This window comes from Mustela nigripes, chromosome 3 (genome assembly GCF_022355385.1).
Source record: "Mustela nigripes isolate SB6536 chromosome 3, MUSNIG.SB6536, whole genome shotgun sequence".
In the NCBI taxonomy this organism is placed as follows: Eukaryota; Metazoa; Chordata; class Mammalia; order Carnivora; family Mustelidae; genus Mustela; species Mustela nigripes.
The window spans coordinates 141,051,504-141,069,003 of record NC_081559.1 but is presented as its reverse complement, the minus strand read 5'-3'; the positions used below and the strand labels follow the sequence as shown (position 1 = coordinate 141,069,003).

Genomic DNA, 17,500 nt, shown 5'->3' with positions numbered 1-17,500 from the left:
GCGAGGAACAACATGTCAAAAGCTAACTCTGAGGAAATGCCTATCTTCAAGTGAAACCGATTTTGTAATGAACCTTTCAGTTCGCTCCTGAGGTAATAAATCCTGACTGGTGCATTAATTACTTGATAACATCCCATCAAAATGCAAATGCAGCACTTGACCCATAGGAATGGCTCACTAGCTGGTAACTCTTCAGGGTGGACATAAATTGTCTGTTTTCTCTTATCAAACAGGGCGTTTATTTCCATCTTGCTGGGGTGAATGTCACTCCTGCCACCCTGAGCCCCTCTGTGGCCTGACACCATCATTTGCAGAGGACTGTCAGGGATGTGCCAACATCCTAATTGTGCGACTCCTTCACTTTGTACCTTTCAGGAGAAAGTGCCCCTTCCCCCCACCCCCTCCAACCCTCCCCACCAAACACACACACACACACACACGCTGACAGATGTGCATGCATGTACACACACACACGCACGCACACACACACAGTGTCTGAAGGAATCCAACATGTCAAGGACAAACGGCAACAGTATTAGAAAAAATACCCCCCTCTTCCTGTGATACACTAAGCTTTCTTTTCAAAAGCAACACGCCAGACCAGGAATTTCATTTCTTGCTGTGATCCAGTGGAAGCTAGATGAACACTGGAGGTCTAGAGGCAGGTGTATATAATTAGGCAGTCCATAGACTAAGGCAAGAAAATGCTTCCTGCACCTGTATCTACACCATGACAATGAAGCATTTCTAGGTAGTGTTTTAATATTTTCACAAAATAATCAATAGTTCATTAAAGAAATAGAAATGGTATACTCTAGGCCTGAAACAGATAGAGAGATAAAAGAGAGAGTCAAAACACAGCTTAATAAACACTTGACAATGTGTGAGCGAGGATCTTGTTCCTGAGTGTTCTCTTTAGCCTAGTGAAACAGATTTATTCAGTTATGGAAACTGTTTCCACAATGAATGTTAATGAGGATTTCTGTTTTCTATTGGCTCCTTCGAAATTCTGATCTCCATCAATAGGTCTGACTCTCCCACCTGGGTCAACCTGCCTTCCAGTCGTGTTTATTTGTCTTGAAGGCTTGGTGAAAATCCTTAATTCAGGTTACTAGGCAACCCTGCAGGTGAGAAAATATAATGTTTGGCTGACTCCATTTTTGAATGCACACAGTGGCCTAATGCCTTCAAAATAGACTGCAAAGCATGTGCTGATAATTCTCTGCTACATTCTCTAAAGGCGAGGTCAGAAGAAAATTAATTGATGCTGAAAATAATGACAGAAGGAGAGGCACCACTGAGACGTGGTGTGACTGGCATGTGATAATGTTAGCAAGAATCTCAGCATGTGACTGGACAGTGTGATGAAAAATATACCCTGTGCGAGGGAAAAACAAGTTACAAAACTTAATTAGTTTTTGACACTTCTTCGTAAGTTATTATCTTTTCATTTGGAACATTGCCTTGGGACATCAATACACAAGAAGAAATGAAACATTCTTATTGTAAATATGAAAGAAAGATGACTTTATATTGTGCCTCTCCTCTTTACATGTCCTTTTGAATAAACAAAATATCCTCTGCAGGCCAAGGGACATATGGGAGAGGACAATGCAAATGGATCTGCTCCAAGTTTGACACCGTCTTAGTCGATGTATGATTCCATTACAATGGATTATGCAATTCTGATTTGAAAAAAATAAGGTGGCATCCAAATCAAATGTGGTCAAAATAAGGCTCTTAGATGGGAAGTAGTCAAATTATATCCCCTATTGCAATAATGCTTCCTGTACAGCAAATGTATTTTTAATTCCTTTCCACTAAGGTTTATACCTAGAAGTAATTCACACTGATTACTAAATAACCCTTGTGAGTTGCTTTGTCTTTTGAATTTTAAAAAATACACTTGCCGTGAGCAATGAATTTCATAAACCAGCAGCTCTCATGCTTGATGAATCATTCTTATTTTATGCAGTGCTGTGTGATAGAGAACTGAGATAAAATATTCTATCCACAAGCTATTCGGTACAATTTATCATCAGCGGCTCACTAGTCCAGTGATAATACCTGGCTTGCAGATTGTAATGATCAGATTCTGTTTTTATTTCAAACAGGAGCAATTCCGAATACCAGAGTTTTTAATTTACATACATTAGTGAGGTTCAAATGTGGCAATAGCTACCAGCAAATTCACTTGCAAACTGAATGCTCGCCTTGCATAATAGGTTCCCTTTAGCAATTACTCACCAGTGAAGTACCCAGATAAAATGAAAACAAAGAGGAAAAAAGGAAAATCATGATACATACACCATAGTGTGGACTAGGATAATTACTGAACCACAGTGAAGGTCACGTTTATATCTGTTTTAGTAATGATTTCGTGTACCTTTCCTCTGTATTGAATTCCTAATGCAATCTTCTTTCTATTCTAGAATGCTATATTCTCTTTTATCCGTAAATTTTTCCAGATTCACGATGAGCTTCCTATTACACAAAAATGGTGATACTATTAGTAATAGAAATTGTTACTAGTAACGTTTCAAATGCGAAAATATAGAAACATCTGCTAAGTACAGTAATCACTCATGCACATGCACGTGCGCGCACACACACACACACACCCCAAAACTCCGCAAGTACACCAGGTCAAGCATTTAGTAAAACCGACAGGCTTATAATAAAATACCTCTTATAGTTACATCACTTTTACACTGACCACAGTATTGAGCTCGAATTCCCAGCAGCATCATTACTAGACATTTTCTGCCACCTTTCTAAATCTGAAAAGCTTCCTACATTTAGTGAAGATTAGGTAATGCTACATCCAATCAATAGCAGCTATCAATTCCACACCTTGTTCAGCAGAACAAGTTGATTAAAGTAAGTAAAAAGGCTGACTAAATATTGTTTAAAACTAGATGTTTCTTAAAAGCAATCCGCAGTTTTGAGAGAAGACGCTGCTCATAGACAAAAACAAACACTAAGATTATGACATATACAATAAGAGCTGCTCATCTGCCATCTTTTCCCATAGTATCATTGAAAACCCAGTACTAAGGCTGGAATGTAGAATGGAAGCTTTGTGTTTATTCTGCATTTCCAGATTCTGGATTGTTTATGTCATGAACTTAGGGTTACATAAACGGAGTCTCATTTTAGTGGTTTTCTAAAAATGCTTCTTTATCAGAGAGATCAATAATATCCTAAAGAAATTACAACACTGTATCTGGGCAAAGTGATTTCCAAATTCATACATTAGGCCCAACAGAGTAGCAAGTTTTCAATTTCCAGACCTGAGCAAATTGTATGAAACCACTAATACTATTTCTAGGACAGGCCACGTTCGGAAGACACACAAGTGGATTGAATAAGCGGCAAAAACAGTTGTCCTGGCTGATCTTTTGGTGTCTGCCTAAGGTAGAGATGCGGCGGTCATAGCGGTTTCTGGTTTCTGCCTTAGATAGAGCCACTTTAAACTGGAGGGGACTCCATCTTTTCCCCCCAAGGTTATCAAGACACAGCCATACGTTGCCTAGACCTGGAAAATACTAGCCTTCATTAGAAATCATTCAATGAACCAATGTAGGGAGTCGTCAGGAAAAAAATGGATAGGAAAAAAATAGAAATCAGAAAATGAGGGGGGAAAGGAAAAACAACCTCTCTATATTTATAATGCTTTACAGTGTGGTTAAACAGTCTGCCCTTTTTCTCCCTAGTTACGGAAACATTATCAGTAGGAGTAGCAATAACTCTTCTTTGAAAAGTTACAAATAAGAAATTGGATACTTTAAGTTTTCAGACCTACCCAGGGTTCTGGTTTTTAAACTCTCCAGGGCAGTGTGGTTAGACAATTACAGTTGGTTCTGGTTCTTCCAGGCAGCACTCAACCACTGAAGTATTATGGTGTGTTTGTTTAACCACGCCGCTGCTCATCCTCACCACCCACCCCAAAGCCCAGCTGAAAGCAGTGGGATCATGGGAATTAAGAATACAAGACAAATCCCGGCATGTATTCAAAAGCCCCAGAGGTGGGTCTTGGTCCCTATCGTATGTCTGCAAGAAAGGATCAAAAATACAGATTTTATTGGTCTCCTAGAGAGTTTTCTGGAAAATGAACTCCCTTGAAGTATACAGAAAAATTCCAATTCATATTAAGGTTTAATATATATGTGTGTACACACACATATTTACACAGAGATCAGCGACATCTACTCTTAAAATGATGTAATTTCTTTAAATACAATATGTATGTGATATTCGCCTATGTCATACCTAAGTGATATAATTTCTATACAGTTTCTTTTTTGAAATCATTTTCATTATTTCCCAATAAAAACTTTCTACTCAAATCAGTTGATATGCTTGCCCACCTGACCTCTCTGTTCACATGCAGGATCCCCAGTCATTCCCCGACATCCTCGACATACACATGCATCGATGTCCTGCTTTGAGCCCCTGCAGAAAACCCTCCAGGACTTTTTCTGATCCACAACCCAATCCTTCGAATCCCTTCTTTTTGATAGCTCTCAATACTTGTGATGGCACTGTCAGGTTTATCTGTGTTCACAATGGTATTTAGAATAGCCCATGGACACTGAGTGTGTTATACGCAAATGAAGAACCACCGACCACTACATTAAAAACTAATGATGTATCATATGCTGGTTAATTGAATAATAAAAAATAAATAAATAATAAAAAAATTAAAAACAGAATAGCCCATGGGGTGTATCCCATGAAAATTAAACAATACACTTTAAAGCTAACAAAATAAGCAAAGCTTCAACAATCTGGGGAGATTTGGAGGACAATGAGTGGAAAGTATTTAAATACCTGAACTACTTTTATTGTGAAGATCAAGAAGGCCTAAAATGAATAGTTCTTCTTTTCTGTGGAAGCTATTTTACTTTTTTCCCCACATTACTAAATGAAAAGAAGAGTTTTTTTTTCCAAGTACAGACTTCCACTGATTTTTATTTGATAATTTGTTCTCCTATTATCAGGTGTAATTACAGTGGATGATAAACTGAATGTCTGGGTTGCATCTTGTCTTTCATTTTCTCTCAGCCCAGAAGACACTGTTTATATGATTGGTAAGGGGAGGAAGAAGCTAATTTGTATTTACATCTCTGCTCACAGGCTGACAGCTGGGCCAGAGACCACAGGATCATGGAAATGTCTACTGAGATGGACTTCACCAGGGGACAAGCTTGATTTGTCCACTCGTCCACTACAAAGGAAGAATGATAGACCAGCAGCTTTGTCCATCTCTTCCTATTTTAATGAGATCTGAGGAAGTTTGGTAGGATTTCTTCTTTTGAGAGTTACATAATCACCTAAAATATATTTATAAAACACTATCTTTGGGTAGAACTACAAATGTATATTTAATTCTGAGTGGATGGTTTTATACTTAGGTTACACTAAAAATCTGGTTCAAAAAAAAAAAAAAGATGCGAAGTGTGAAGACTAAAGAGAGAGAACAATCATGGTCTCCTCTGTAAAATATCTTCAGTTTGATTTTCCCATCTAGTATATATGGAAGAGTTTATTGAATTGATCTCACTGTTGTCCACGTGTTCTAAAGGCCAAACTTTTGAATTTAACAACAAGGAGATCCACTGCTATGAAGCAGAAACCTGTGGCCATATATGAAGGAAAACTCTTCAGAGCAAATTTTCTTGTATGTGAGAACCTCTTCTTATATGTAAAAGGTATGGGAACCTCTTCTGAGACTAGAATCTAACACTAAAACCTGCCTACACAGCAATCCCAACAAAATACTCTTGGTATATTTCAGCTGAAAATTTGAAAATACATGTTTTCATCTTTTACCATGGCAAGACATTCTAGCCTCCCAGTTATAACAGTGCAAATGTATTTCCAACTCAAAAAGCTATTATTAAAATTAATAAAAGAAGTACTAAAATCAGGGTCTTCCCATGCCAAATCCAGTTCAATATAACTATTTGTAGCTGAGTTTTAAGCTCTTAGAAATGTTGTGTTTATAGTTGAAGTAACAGAGATTTTACTGTAATAGAGGAAAGAGGTGTGTTAAAATAAAAACAGTAAAATACTTAAACTGCTGGTCATGTTTATGACTCAGAAAAGAAGGCTCTAGTGGACATCAGGTCAGGTTCTCCTATGCAAGGGGACTGATCTTAAGTGGACTGCATATACTTCAACAGTGACTTTTACTTTTTAATAGTGTTTTTACGTGAATCTACCAAAGAAAAGGCAAATGTACCAAACTAAACTGTGTAGGGTTTCCGATCCTAGAAAAGGTGGGTAAAGTGAAATCATCTTTACAGTAGCCACCATGCCCCTCAGAGTCCACCTACTGTAATTATAAAACGCTGAAAGCAAAACTATGTAGGTAAGTTTCTTAAAATAAGTCTATTTTTTTTTAAAGAGATACATTTGCAGTGAAAACTTCTCTTTGTTTACAATTTGAAATCAAGTAGGGATTTTTAATATTGAAATCCTTTATTTCACTCCTAAAAACTGTTCTTGCAGGGGCACCTGGGTGGCTCAGTGGGTTAAGCCACTGCCATTGGCTCAGGTCATGATCTCAGGGTCCTGGGATAGAGTCCCACATCGGGCTCTCTGCCCGGCAGGGAGCCTGCTTCCCTCTCTCTCTCTCTGCCTGCCTCCCCGTCTACTTGTGATTTCTCTCTATCAAATAAATAAATAAAATCTTAAAAAAAACCCAAAACTATTCTTGCAGTAAAAACACTCTCATTGTTTGACAAATCACCAAACACGCAAGCATACAGGCAACCACTGGATCATAGCTGTTAAGTCCGTAGATTTGAGAAAAATCTATATGCCTGTGACTTTTTTTTTTTTTTTTTAAGGCAATCACTACCTCACCCCTAATCAAAGGCCGAGGAAACTCTAAAATGGTCCTTGGGAGGTAACTGTAATTCTTCTCATTCTACTATGCTTTACATGAGGCGGAAGCAGAGGAATAATGCCCATTGTTATTGTGTGGCTACAGTGTCCTGTGAGTCTGGACAAGTTATTAGGTCAGACACTAACTTCCTAAGTCGAAAAATGATGTGTTCTCCTTTGTGCTCTCTTCAGTAATGGCTGGAGTCAGTGTTAATTAAGGCCCCGCAGCAATGTTCTTCCAGAGAGGTCAGGGACTTCTTCCTGACACCTAAACAGTACTCAACTCAAAGGAACTGCCCCTAATCTGAAATGATGTGATGTAGAGCTGGCCTTTCAGATTCACCGTATATTTAAAGGAAAATGACAGTTAATGGCAGGGGTGTCAAAAAAGTGCAGATGGAGAGGCTAGGAGAAATGTCACTTTGTGGCTAGGTTTACCTGCAATTAGTTACTCCACTTAGGGAAACAGTAGACGGTAGAGGCGAGGACACCTCCTCACAACTTTAGCACTCCCCAAATCTTGTGAAGAACAAATCTGCATCAGGCACTCCCTGGGACAAATAGCTTCTGACAAACCAAAGACCCGTTTACTGAACGATCTCTCTATGCTGGACCTTCTTTACACCAAGAAATGTACCATCTCGTCCAGGGGTCTTTCAGAATGATTAAACCATAATCTTTATTAGTGGTTGTATTAATGATAACACAAATAATAAATTCAAATAAAAAGAACACGGTTAAATTTCAGACTGAGAATGAGCCGCGCTGGTAATTAATCTTGGAGTAATTTTCATTTGCCCCTGGAGGCACAGAACTTGCGAAACCAAAGCAATATTCAAAAGAGAAACCCAGATTTATTGTCGGTTACTTTTAATAGACACCTGCGCAGCTTACTAATTACTTTGGAACTGTAAAGTCTATTGGCATTAATCCATTCCTTGCTTTCCTCTTATCCTCCCTCTCCTCAGCCACACACCCGCACAGCGTGAATTGACATTATATTTATCTCAGGATTGTTGGTTGCTATTACATGTTAGAATCACTGTTTGTGATGGAATCACAGAGGTTAGAGTGGAGCTCTGGCCAGATAGCATTCAGTTTGGAAAGTACTTGTAGTTAATTCTAAAAACTTCTTCCAGGGCTGATGAATATTTAAGGTCAGCGCCTTCTTAACCAAACACCAAAATCACTTGAAAAAATACAATTCAAGTTTGAAAATATCTGTGGGGTTAAAGGCTTTAATAGTTATATAATTAAAAGGTAGACATTAAAATCCTACAAGTAGGAGATGATTTAGATAAACAGAATCTCTTAAGATAGTAGATTATTTTCTCCACTTAATAGTAAGACAGGTTAAAATCAGGGTTTCTATGTACTAAGTGGTTTTTCTTCCTTGCTCTACCATTGGGTCTTCTTTACATAAGTTTAACTTTCTACAACAATGCAAATGTCCCTACATTGAAATATAGTAAAAATTTCTGCAGATGTAAAAATATATCCTCAAAACTGTTATAAAAATGTGTTGGCAATTTCTTTACACATATGCTATTGAGCCATATGTAAATGTCCTCATTTATGTAAACTGTTTTCTACATTAAAACCCAAACCTTTTACTTTCAAACATTAAGAATAACACAGTTTCTCCTCTAAAATTTACTTAAACACATCAGACTGATCGTTTTCTTTGAAACATCTCCTGTTTGAGGGCACACATAAGCTGTGGAGGTATTCAGTGGAGACCCAAAGTGGATGTGGATGGATTCAGCAGCCCAGGGTAATCTGTGCAAAAAGTGAAGGGAGAATTTATAAAGTACAATTATTATGATTCTTGAAATTCAGGCAAATACCTGATTGATTGAAAAATATTCCAAAGAGTAACAAAGGAAAAGTCTTATTTTTGCTCAAAGAAAAGGTAGGGAATCTTTTGTACTATTTTCAACCAAACATATCTTCAATCTGTTTCTGACTTGTCTTTGTTTTAGCAAATGGGAATAAAATACCAAGTAAAAGAAATTGTCTGAAAATTTTTGCTTTGAAAATTGTAGTATGAAAGAGTCAACCAAAAAGAAAACTATAAGACTTAGGCCTTCTGGACCCTTTAAAAATTCTTCTCTGGTTGAGTGGCTGTTACTCAACCAAGGCCGACCTCAGTAATCCATCCTCCAGTGCTCACAGGAGGCTGTTTGGAAATGCAAACTTTGCCCCTGGGAACCTAAAAGGTAGCAAGCTTCTGTAACTGAATTATTCCAACCTGGGAATTATGCTGCTGAATTTAAAATGGGGCTGCCCCTTACAGTCAAAAAAAAAAAAAAAAAAAAAAAGAAAAACCTGGGCCAAGAAAAAGATAACTAATGATAGTTGTCCAACAAGTTCTCAAAACTTCTAACCTGAGATTAATTCCTTTTACAGAAGACTGAAACTGATTCTTTGTAAATTAAATATTGTCAGTGCTACAGTTTTCAGTTTTAGTTTTTAGTTTGAAGTTTTTACTTCAAGCTATTTTTTCCTTATATAAACAATTTTGGACAAATGCAATGTTTCCAATTAAGGCTTTTAAAAAAAAATTTAAATATTTGAGTACTTTGGGTTGTTAACCTTTCATAATATCATTTCAAAATAACTCACTATTGTGACAGTTGATAACAACTAAGAATGCAAACTTATTTTGGATAAAATCCCTAATTCCATTACTTCCCAACTATCTGACTTTGTCTTATTTTTTAATCTTTGTGCCTCTGTTTCATAAGATGAAAATCAGGGACAATAATAACTTTCCCTCAATGTGGCTGTGACGAAGTTAAATTAGTTAATATACTTCAGGTGTCTGACAGAGTAGCAATCAATAAATTATTATTATTATATTATAAAAAGTCTTTGACAACTTTTATTGTAAGTTTTGCTTTCCCAACCATTTAATTATATATAATAACTTATAAAATACATCCAGATATATAGAACAACTTTTCAAGGCTTTTTAATAGCAAAAATAGATAAGCATCAATAGTACAACTCATATTTTGACATAAGTTATATAGTAATGGGGAAGAAAATTTTGAGACGTCACGTCATATGAAATCAAATCTGAAACAGTGAAGCAAATATTATACATTCTCAGTGAAATCCAAATGCTTTTTTATATAGTAAACTGCAATGTCTAGAAGATGCAGTTGTACATTAGAATTTGAAAATTTTTCTAAATGCATATGGACATATTTACATATTTATATGACAGACTACAAAGACACTAATGGAATAGTCCCTCATTTCTAAAATAATTTAACACTATTTTTCAGTTACATTAATAGCACAGAAATTAAACTTTTAAAAACCTATACAAACAAATCAAGATAATTCAGATCTCAAATTTACAAATTGAGATGGAGATTTGGTAATTATCTAGCTAATTTGATTAATGGAGATGAATAAACTAGATGATTCTGACCCACGGATCTGTGTTGGTCTTGAAATGCTTACTTTGACTGTATAAATCAATTTAAACTGGTTAAATGTTAAATGTACTGTCTTCACAGCACAAAGTGAAAATGAGATTCTGTTATCTTTATTAATGCAGGAAGCTAAAAACAATTGCCTACCATGATATGCACATGTTTATTTCCTGACAAAATATTGGTTTTGTGCAACGCAGATACAGTCTAAGGCTCACTCATTATCCTTAGTAATTTTGCTGTATGATTCCCCATTAGAGCACTTCACACAAATGTTTCTTTCAAATTGTTCTATTATGTCATAATCAAGAGACGGAATTTAGCCAAAATGCTTGTTTACCATCTTGCAGATAGTCAAAACAGTCTGTTGGTGTGCTCTTTGATATTAATTCCTTCCCATCCAGGAGTGGATTTTGGCCAAAACACTTGATTGCTCTTCTGAGGACTTTTACAATCATGTGTCAGTTTAATCTAACATGAACCAGCAGCTATGCAATAACGGGAGTCTTTTAATATCAAGCCAGCTGATTTCATTGTCTGCCCACATTATGATAAATAAATACTTTGATCATAAAGTTTGTAGAACACAAAATAACACACTGGTGTGAAATAAATGTTTTCACGAATGATTTTATTGGAGTGTCCAATTTAATCAATGTTGACAGGTTAATGTTGACAGCATGCTAAAATAATCAATTCTATCAGTTCTATCAAAAATAAGCAGCACAGTAATAGGGATCAGGTTAAATGATTTACCTAGTATGGACCAAACCCCAGAACCTCATGGTGGATATTTCACATTTTCCTTTGTATACAAAGAACCAAAAACTTGGCTCTTGGTAACCAAATGAGATTATTTACTTTGATCTATAGATCTGATAAATGATTTTGAGCCACAATGATTTGAGAGAAATTCAATTTCAACTAGTCAGCTGCCATGACTTCTTCTACCCCAAAAGGGCACTTCACTGTCCAAGGTCTACTTGACCAGAACTACCCAGCAACCATTAGTGCTAATCCACCAGAGCCCCTACTATAAATTGGACTCCATGGAAGATATATTGGAAGCTGGAGACATATTCAAAGATATTGGAATCTAGACTGAGAGCCAAGAGGCAAGACTAGAACAGATGAATTAATAATCATGAACAAAACTCAGTACGTCATTGAGGGCTAAGCTGTATCATACAGCAAGTGCTACAGAAGATCACTGATGAGGGCTATATATCAATACAGATTACGGTTTTGAGAAATGGGGAGGGAAGGCTAGGCTATTAAAAGATTCAAAGGGTTTTTAAAGAAAGAGGTGCTTCTGGAAATATGGACAACATAAATGAACAATATGAGAAGAGGATGAGAACGCAGTTCATGTTAGGAAAGAAGCAAGAAAGGTTTCCCAACTAGGGAAGATGATGTTACTGTTCAACCTAATGTCTTCTCTTAATAATAAGATTCTAAACTGTTTATTATTCCCCACGCCCGCTCTCTAACAACAGTCACTACCGGTGTAAACTTGGGCAAGTTATTTAGCTTGAAGGTAACTTCAGTGTCCTTATTTGTAAAATAGGAAATAGAACAGTGCCACTTGTTTATCACTACTGTGATAAATAACTTGAGTTTTTATGTGGAAAGTTGTTAAAATAGAGACTGGATATATACATTATTTAGTCAAGTCTGTTATCATCAATATCCTCTTCATTATGAGTAGCAATCATTAGTTACCTTTTTCTAAGCCTGGCTCATGCTTTCAGTCATATTTTCCAGTCTTGCTTTTTAATCATTTACTCTTCGTCTCAGCCAAACTGCACCACTGACCTCTCCAACATACCCTGTGGTTTTCAAGCTTAGAGTCTTTGCTTACCGTGTTTTATTTCATCTGGACTATCATTACCCAACCACTTCCCTCTTCTCCTGTTGAAATTCTACCCATATTTCAAGCCTCTCTCATCCTGTATGTCTTCCATTTTGTTTTAGATTTATGTATCTGCTACCTTGTTTGGGTTCTCATAGCCCTGTTTTTACCCACCTTAGAACATTTAGTTTCTCCTTAAACTCCTCGAATACAAAGACATTTTTTGTTGGGGCCTCACCCAATAGGAAGCCAATAAGAAGTCATGAAATTTTTGCTGAATCAAAAATGATACAAAACAGCTAAAATGGGGGATATATAGTGTGCTTGATGATTATGTTATTTACCAGAAAAGAGGTTGTATAACCCTGAGCTAACAGATTTTGACTATCCACCTATAGTAAATAAATATGTTGGTCATTTATCTTCCCAGAAAATGACAGCAATCACTCTATGACTGGTTGCTGCCCATAAATCCCATGCTTTGACTTTTCTTTATCATGGTGAATGAACAGCCCTGAACCTCCCACCCTCAAAAGTTTTATGAACAATGACATAGTTTTGCCATAGCATTTCAGATTTTCAAATTTCAATAAGTTATCCCTGTTCAAAATTTCATCTATGGGAATTCAGTTATTCAGATTTTTTTCTCTCTCACTTTTTGCAACAATAAAACAATTATATGTCGCATAAAAATTTAGCTTATGAGTGATAGGATATTTTTTTTTATGTTTCTTATTTTTTTAGAGCTTAGTTACCAGGAGATATTAAAACAAAGCCTTGTATACACTATGGATTCTAAAAGACATCACTATTGAAATATCAATATTTTCAAAACGATAGAATTAATGTGTCTTCTACATACTATACCACATTATCTGGAGTTGTTTGTGTTTTATCAAAGCTAATAACCTCAGTAAAATTCCACTGAATTACACGTGTAAGGCTCACATTATTTCTTTATCCAAAATGTTCAAAAAGTAAAATTCATGATTCCCAATGTCGGACTTCACATCAAGTGTCCATATGAAACTACCCTGATTGTGGCTAGTAGTTTTCGCACAGGAGAATGATAGTGGAGGAAAAGGAAGACGAGAATAACAAACAGCATTTGGTTATTGACTGCAAATAGTAAGGGATTATCATGGAACAGATTTCTATTTTAAGTTCTGTCTCAAAATGTCTGTTTATTTCCCTATAGAGTATTACTTTCCAGGGTACAGTTAAAAGCATAGATTCTGAGTTGGCATGTTTTTCAAACCCCAGCCACATACCAGGAGAATGGAGCTATGCAAACTTATCAATAGACAACCCTTCTCAGCCTCAGCTTCCTTATCTATAAAATAGTGATAATATCAGAACTTGAATATAGAGATGTTAAAGAATCAAATGAGTTGAAGGAATCAAAAACAAACAAATATTTGCTTTTTGTTATTATTCTCACCAATTCAGCTTTCCAGTCCAAAGACTGAATTGATATACTGGCAATAGATAACCAGTTTAGTGACAGAGCGCATACGCAAAGAAACAAGAGAACATTGGAGCTAAACAACCAATTGCTCCTGAACTATCTATATCATTGAGAAAAATATGTCACCTTAGTCTAAACTCTTTGAACAATTGTGTCAATCCTCTACCTCACTTGGAATCTATAGGCAAGGTCTTAATGTTCAGTATCCACTGAAAGTCTTTGTATTTCAAATAAAAATAATAGCCGCCGTCAAGTATGTTAATGTCCATAATCATTGTAATTTTTGTAAATTATAACTGTCAGTGGTCACAAACCTATCCAAAGAAAACATAAGGTAGCAATTTAGCATTTATATTGCTATTCTCAGAAAAGAAGAGCCACTTGTAGGAAACTTAAGTAGGAAGGAAAATTTATAACATTTATGTTAAAAATAGAGGAATTTTTTTCCTTTCCAAATTAGATTATTTCTAAGGTAATATTTGCTAGCAAATATCTATAGCCAAATGTTTACCAGTGCTTTTAATTCCCATTGTAGAATCAGGATACACAGTGCTACTCTAGCTTCTGCGGACATTTAAGGAGTATGTTCAAAACATCTAGAATATCATAAAAGAATTTTCATTAATATACCGATTTTCAATTATGTTGATGCGCATATAAATAAAATTTATTTGATTCATTATGGTATGGTCTCACAAACATAATTTTCTTCATTATACAATATTACTCTAAATAGAGAAAGCTTATATTGTAACTTGATGTAAATAAAATTATTTTTTGATCCTGATGATTAAAAATTGTTTGTTCAGACTCCCTTTTTAGGATATTTAATATTTCATAAGATATAACCTAGGATAAATAGTAGTACCAAATTTTAATATTTGCATTTATTAGAAACAAAGAGATCTAACTGATATTAATTGTAGGTTATGTATTTCATATCTTATTTTGTTGAACTTTGTCCTTTTAATGATACCAGCTGTGATCAAGAAAAAATATAAGGTAACCTACTTAGACATGTACTGGCATATTCCATTAAGAGGCTGATAATCTTGGGGTAAAGTATAAACTAAAGCTAATTCAGTATTTTACTGTATTTAAACATAACAAACATGCTTTAAGAACGATTTTTTATTTTGGGGAGAATAATTTTCAGTATGGTTAAGAATGGACCTTCAAAAGATGCTTGTCTTTGTTAATTACATGTTGCTTGGATATTTAAATAAGTCAAAGACTTTAAGTCTAAAGGTAACCCTGCAGAGTTTCTAACTGTCCTCAAAATAATTACAGAGTGGAGCTTGACTGTCATTCATGGGTATCTATTCCATTGTGTAAGAAGAAAAAGAAAATGGCGGACCACACATTAGCACATCACCCATGGCTAGAGCAATGACAAGACAGATTAGGATGTATATTAAATCTCACACATGACTGCCTTTCTGTATCAAGGTAAAAAATATTTGCTCTTACATACATTAGGGACCAGGGTTGGTCTGACATCTACATTAATATTGACAGCATATCAACATTTTTTTTTTACATTTATTGAGTCAATAACTAGTCTCAACCTGGTAAAACTTAGATAACAAAAATGAAAAAAAAATCTAGCAGGCAGCCTTATTTTCTCATATCTAAAGAAAATTTAACCCCCAAATAGTGCTGGGCTTTTATGAATTATCAATCCTATAGCAATACATCAACAGGCATACACAGCTGTGATCTGGTAATCTAATAGCATTTGTCAAAAAAGAAATCTGGTAGATAAAGAATGTTTCTAGAAAAAGAAACTCCTGCACAGACAATAACACAAATATTGTATGCATAGGAGACTGATTATTCTAAAAAGTTGGATTAATACCATTGTACTACTTCACCTTCTATAAATTATTTTCACAGACAAGAGGAAATTGCGAGGCAGTAATCCTGCCTCCAAGATAACCACAGGTGAGAAATGCACATAAAACTTACAAAAATAGAACTAGCAAATAGCTTAATTTAAGATTTTTTAACATATTTATTTGTATTTAGCATGTTGAGAGTTGGAAACCCCATGTGAATTGGGTTGGGGGGGGGGGAGTCATTATTTACTTTGTTTCAAAATATCACAAAACTAACCAAAAGTCAGTCTTCATTTCAAGGCAATATCTTGGTTTCATTAATAATTAATAAATGTTATTTTCCAATGAGGGCTATTTTACACTTTTTTGAAGTATGTTACCTTTACTATTATTCTCAAAGATACCATAATGCTTTTAAGGTACACACATATTTTATATACATTACACAAGAATGCAGCAAAAAAAAACATTCACTTTTCCCCAGTCTTAGTCTAGCCTCACCGCAAATGGGGAGAGATACAAAGAAACCAATATTTTAAAAAAGGAAGAATGAAAACCACACTAGGATCAGTTATTCTCCTAAAGCTCATATTCATGTGGTAGGCATTTCAATTTTAGCACTTGAGCTAAGGTTGGAAGCACCAGCACTCACGAGGAACAAAATCATGAGGCAACCAAGCAAAATTTCTTTAGATTTTAAAGCCGTCGCGCAACAATACTTCAAATGCCGCTCATCTCCAAAGTCAGGTGAGCTTTCATTAAAACGTGCCTTTGTTAAAAGACTACCTTCCCCCTTTTCCAACACTCTGTGGAAGGTGATTTGGGTTAAAGTGATGTTGCTAGTCAGAATTATCTCCATGAGAGCCATGCTATCATTTATGTAAGTCCTTGAAAACAATGCCATTTTGGGAAGCCATGACAAAATTGCATCCATGATTATAAGCCTTTCCATCAGGCAACCCTACTGGTAAACAAAGGCAGGAACAAGAGGCTTTTCTGCACACTTCTAATGCTGTGCTAACCTCTTCCAGCATGACACATGTAAAAGAAAAGAGGTAGACAAATGCCTAAAACAGAAGATAACCTGCACTCTTCTGTTTGAGATGCTTATAGCATTAAACCTGATTAATTAATATCAATAAAGTCCCTGAAAAAGTTAGAGGATCGTTTTAACAAGCAATGAAATGATCATGAGTATGAGAGAGGCATGTTCTGTCCTTCACCAGGGGTCATTTTTGTGCTCAACAAAGTGATGTGAAATTAACTATTTTCATAAGCAGATGGTCTTTAGGATAATGGCTTGTACTTTTTAATTTCCTTTTTGGCAGTACATCATGCCAAATGTCAGCAATGTCAATAGTCTTCATCAAAAGTTGTCTGATACTGTTGGGATGTTTCGTACAGATATCCAGTTTTTTCCCAGTCTTATAAATGGGAAGCAGAAAAGTGTAAGAAGGTACAGAAAGATAAAAATTTAATATGTTTAAACCAAGGGAAAATGAATCCATATAAAATTCCAAGATTAAAAATTTAAGGTTTAAAGTATTCATTATTTCTTTTCATCTCCACTGCATTGCTATAATTCAGAAGCCAGTAATCTTTAAATACTCTCACAGAAAACATCTTTTGTTCCTAAACCTTATTCTTAACAAGGGGTAAGTGATGCCCCATTTATAACATTTTCAATTCATAGAGTCCACATGTGGCCGTGCACCAGCATAGCCAGACAGAGTGTACATTTCAAAAAAACTAAACCTCATAAATCTCCAGAAATTCCTCACATCTATTATGTTTACCTTCTGCTGCTGATGAGCCTGTTGGGCTCTGTACAGAGGAAATTACAAGCGCTCCAGAAGATTTGGCAAGAAGATGCTAGAAGAAACAACGGGCAAAAAAAAAAAAAAAAAAAAAAAAAAAAAAAAATATTAAATCAAAAAAAATATACAGCTTTGGCTAACCATTACATATTTGAAATTACAGCTAGCAAAATGGAATAAAATGT

The 17,500-nt window shown here is 35.5% G+C and overlaps 1 protein-coding gene across 1 annotated transcript in view; it reads right to left on the bottom strand.

The window, feature by feature from the left end:
• The window catches only part of ZFHX4 (zinc finger homeobox 4), a 156,528-nt gene that overhangs the window by 62,395 nt on the left and 76,633 nt on the right, over positions 1-17,500 (bottom strand). The window lies entirely within an intron of this gene.